The sequence below is a fragment of the Embiotoca jacksoni genome, unplaced genomic scaffold (assembly GCF_022577435.1).
Source record: "Embiotoca jacksoni isolate LCO1_2020_lvr unplaced genomic scaffold, fEmbJac1.0.p SCAF_162, whole genome shotgun sequence".
NCBI lineage: Eukaryota > Metazoa > Chordata > Actinopteri > Embiotocidae > Embiotoca > Embiotoca jacksoni.
The window spans coordinates 40,001-44,814 of NW_027185299.1; the positions used below are offsets into that span (position 1 = coordinate 40,001).

A 4,814-nucleotide genomic window follows, 5' to 3' on the forward strand; every position below is an offset into this window, starting at 1 on the left:
GAGGAGGAAGGAAACGATAACGAGGTAAGAGAGGAGAAAGAAACGGGTGAGAAGAGGGAGAAGTGATGTAAGAGGTGAAGAAGAGGAGGAGGATGGAGGGGGAGGAGGAGATGAAGAAGATGTGGTTACAGCTAAAAGACAGAAAGACAGATGATGGAGAGATAAAAGGTTAAACGAGGAGAAGAAGGAGGAAGATTCAGTGATGTGAGACGGACTGACAACTTGATGTGAGGGAAGAGGAGAGAAACAACATCAGATGAGGAGACAGGAGGAGGAGGAAGAAGAGGAGGAAGAGCAGAAGGAGGAGGAAGAAGAGCAGGAAGAAGAGGAGGGAGGCCCTGTGAGGTCAAAGGATGACTGAGGACAGGAAGTGAAAGGACAGAGAAGAAGAGGGCAAAGATTTAGGAGCAGGAGAGGAGACAGAAAAAGAGGGGGGAGGAGGAGGAGGATGGAGCACAGAGGTGAAGGAGGAGAGAAGAGAGGTGGATGAGGACAGAGCAGAGAGGAGGAGGACGGAGCAGAGAGGAGGACGGAGAAGAGATAGGACGGAGCAGAGAGGAGGAGGATGGAGTAAAGAGGTGGAGGAGGACGGAGCAGAGAGGAGGAGGAGGACCGGAGCAGAGAGAAGGAGGAGGATGGAGCAGAGAGGAGGAGAAGGAGGAGGACGGAGCAGGGTGGAGGAGGACGGAGCAGAGAGGAGGAGGAGGACGGAGCAGAGAGAAGGAGGAGGACGGAGCAGAGAGGAGGAGGAGGACCGGAGCAGAGAGAAGGAGGAGGACGGAGCAGAGAGGAGGAGGAGGACAGAGCAGAGAGGAGGAGGATGGAGCAGAGAGGAGGAGGACAGAGCAGAGAGGAGGAGGACGGAGCAGAGAGGAGGAGGAGGACCGGAGCAGAGAGAAGGAGGAGGACGGAGCAGAGAGGAGGAGGAGGACGGAGCAGAGAGGAGGAGGAGGACGGAGCAGAGAGGAGGAGGAGGACAGAGCAGAGAGGAGGAGGATGGAGCAGAGAGGAGGAGGACAGAGCAGAGAGGAGGAGGATGGAGCGGAGAGGAGGAGGACAGAGCAGAGAGGAGGAGGACAGAGCAGAGAGGAGGAGGATGGAGCGGAGAGGAGGAGGATGCAGCGTCTCACTTCGTCTTCAGACTTTCAGAATAAGAGTTTGTCAGCTGTCACTCACCATATGACGTAAATAAACACGTATGTGCGAGCAGGTCAGTGACGTGTTCTTCGTTCACTGGATGAAAATAAAAAACATAAATATGTAACAAACATTCGATTCTTCCTGCAGAAGTGGATCATATAAAATAAACTTCACAGATGTTCTTATGAAACGTGTCGTCTTTTATTTTCTGTAATACTGTGAAAAAATAATTACATACAATTAAAAAAAAAAAAAAAAAACTGAAATAAACCAAAGAACAAAAATAAAATAAAAACATTTTAATAATATTTAAATGTTTTGTACAGTTTTTTTTTTAATTAATAAACAACAGCAACAAAACACGTGAACGATATATAAGACTGAAATAAAGAGTTGGAGGATCTGAACACACTCACACCTCCACCTGTCTGTGATGTCACCTCCACCTGTCTGTGATGTCACCTCCACCTGTCTGTGATGTCACCTCCACCTCATTCGGTCTTCCTGCTCCAACATTCAGCAACTGAAAAGTCCGATTCACCGCTCAGAATTCTGGGAAAGTTCTGACGCGTCCTTCACTTCAGACGGAGGTAGACGAGAGTTGAACTCTGAAGTGTTGACGTCCCCGAGAACAAAAGACGGAGCAGCGAACGTCTCCGTCAGCGCTGATGGAGCGTCCAGCTGAATAAAATGACCTTGTTTACTTTAGAGGTACCGATGGGTTTGACCTCCGTCAGGCCACTAGAGGCCGCTGTTGGTGCCACGTTCTGCATCATCTGAGTCAGAACCACAGACTGTTTCTAAAAGAGTTCGTAGCTTCAGGTCTGTAAAATGGTTCTGATCCAGAAGTGTCTTCAGCTGCAATACCAGCGAGTGCCACTAGAGGTCGGCTCCAAAAAGCCTCCGGCTCCATAGACTCCCATTCAACTTCTCTCATCAAATCCAAAGTGAATAAAATGTGTCCATCAGTTATCTCGGTGTTGTTAGCTAAAGTCACTCCTTCTTATTAGTTTTCTGGAGGTCCATCTGAAAATAATCCCTCATTCATTAGAAAAGAAGATTCAAGAAGACCTGTTTTTGGGGGCGTGTCTGTTTGATTGACAGGCCTGTGGTGCAGTCAGGTTACAGCTATCGGTGGGCGGGACGTAGTATAGTCAGGTTTCCGATCAGATCGGTCAGATCCACCTCTGGCTCCTCCCCCAGCTCGTCCAAATATGGTCACTTCCTGCTCCAAACCGCTCCGAACTAACAAGATGGTGACGGACAGAATCTCGTAAATTAGGCTCCTTAACGTACGTTATGTGAGTTAAAAATGTCACGTTATGTCAGTAACTGACTGATGTTATTAATGAGACCCACATGAACTCAAACAGCGGTCTCCGTGGCAACAGTCCTGTGTTTGTTCCATCCGAACATGTATGATGATATAAGCGTTTACTTATCCTCTCCAAGGACTCAGAAACGTGACACTGACGCGGTGACCTCTAGTGGCCAGACAGTGTACTACCTGCCGGACCTGACTGTGTATTAGCATCAGTCACGGCTCGCGATGAGCTGATTCTGTCCCGGACTGGTTCGGTTCAGCTCTGTTTCATGTTTGTCCCACAGACGCTGCAGTTGATGTGTTGATGGAACCGTTTTTAACAAGTAAAACTACGACCTTAGCTAACGAGGTGATTACAAGCTGAAGACTCTCAGCATCGGTACTGTCATACACACACACACACACACGCACACACACACGCACACGCACACACACGCACACGCGCACACACACACACACACACACGCACGCACACACACACACACACACACACACACACACACACACACACACACACACACACACACACTGCATTCGTTGCTCAGTTCTTTTTTGTTGTTGTTTTGCTTCACTGAAAAAGGTAAAAATGGACATCGAGCTGCTTCAGTTGCTGTCGGTCGGGGACGGCCCAGAACAGAACCGAACCGAACCGAACCGAACCGAACAGAACAGCACAGCACAGCACAGCATGGAACAGAGCTGCAGGTCTGGCCTGGTTCTAGCCCGGGTTGGCCTAGTTCAAACAAGGTTTCGGCTATTTGTGGCCTGGCTGTGCAGCCAGTTTGGCCACAGATGCACGAATCTCTTTTTTTTTTCACCGTCTGTCTGATAACTAAAAAAAAATCGAATGAAAGACTCAGAGTCGTTTCTTCACTGCTGACGAGACAACACAACGTAACACAAAGAAAACAAGATTTAAAATACGGATTCTCATCAAGAGTCAAATAAACCGACAGCAGACGGATGTCGTGACCTCATGAAGATATATATTCTGTAAGAACAAGCCCCGCCCCCAACATACAAACGGGCCACGTGTCGCCGTCTGAAGAAGATTTGGAAGAAAGCGGATGAATAAAATAAAAAGTTCGTAATAAAGTCTTTTTCATGTGAAGGTAAAACCTTTAAATCTGGAAGCTGATTGGTGGATGTTCCCGTGACATCAGCACACACGGCAGGTACAAGTGGAAACAGGAAGTAACAGCAGTGTGGAGGAAGCACTTTAACATCTTCCTCATGATCACAGCGTCTTCCTCATGAAACATCTCGATATATCACCGCGACACAGAGAACCTGGAGGTACAAGGTTCCACATCATCATCATCAGCAGCATCATCATCATCATCATCATCATCATCATCATCATCATCGTGGAAACTTTAACTCATGGAGGAACCTTTATCTCATGGAGGAACCTTTAACTCATGGAGGAACCTTTAACTCATGGTGGAACCTTTAACTCATGGAGGAACCTTTAACTCATGGTGGAACCTTTAACTCATGGAAGAACCTTTAACTCATGGAGGAACCTTTAACTCAACTCATGGTGGAACCTTTAACTCATGGAGGAACCTTTATCTCAACTCATGGAGGAACCTTTAACTCATGGAGGAACCTATAACTCATGGAGGAACCTTTAACTCATGGAGGAACCTTTAACTCAACTCAAGGAGGAACCTTTAACTCAACTCAAGGAGGAACCTTTAACTCATGGAGGAACCTATAACTCATGGAGGAACCTTTAACTCACAGAGGAACCTTGAACTCATGGAGGAACCTTGAACTCATGGAAGAACCTTGAACTCATGGAGGAACCTTGAACTCATGGAAGAACCTTGAACTCATGGAGGAACCTTGAACTCATGGAGGAACCTTGTACCTTCAGGTTCAGAGTGTTTCAGAGACCGATGCTGGTGCAGTTTGCATGATTGTCACCATGAAGGTGAAGAGCGGTCCGGTCCAGTCCAGTCCGGAGTCACTGAAACTGTCAGAGTGGAACATGAACGACTTCATGAGAACATTGATTTGATCTGATTTGTTTTTCTTGAATGATAAACATGTGGAGTTAACAGCTCATCATCATGGACACCAGCAGATGTTCTGAACCCAGCGTACACAGAGACCCGTCCGTACCTTCACTTTGATATGTTAGAACTCGTCCGTTTCCAGCAGAGCTCAGAGAGCCGTCGGTTCTCCACCCGTCACTCTGAATGTCGTCGGCGTTTTTAAAAAAGGCAGTCCGGTCAGAAGACCGGAGGTCAGAGAAGAGCTTCACACCAAACACGTCCATCGGGGAGTTCTGACCCGACCGAGTGGTTCTGGACTGAAGCTCTTCGAGTTTCTAATCACAACG

General features: G+C 47.6%; 1 long non-coding RNA gene across 1 annotated transcript; it reads right to left on the minus strand.

Moving 5' to 3' along the window:
* Positions 1 to 1,319: 1,319 nt before the first annotated feature.
* Positions 1,320 to 4,808, minus strand: LOC138199156 (uncharacterized). Its single transcript, XR_011178323.1, has 2 exons — positions 1,603 to 4,808; positions 1,320 to 1,558 (listed from the first exon to the last, which is right to left on the minus strand). It is a non-coding gene; the product is annotated as an uncharacterized lncRNA (long non-coding RNA).
* Between the last annotated feature and the right edge of the window lie 6 nt (positions 4,809 to 4,814).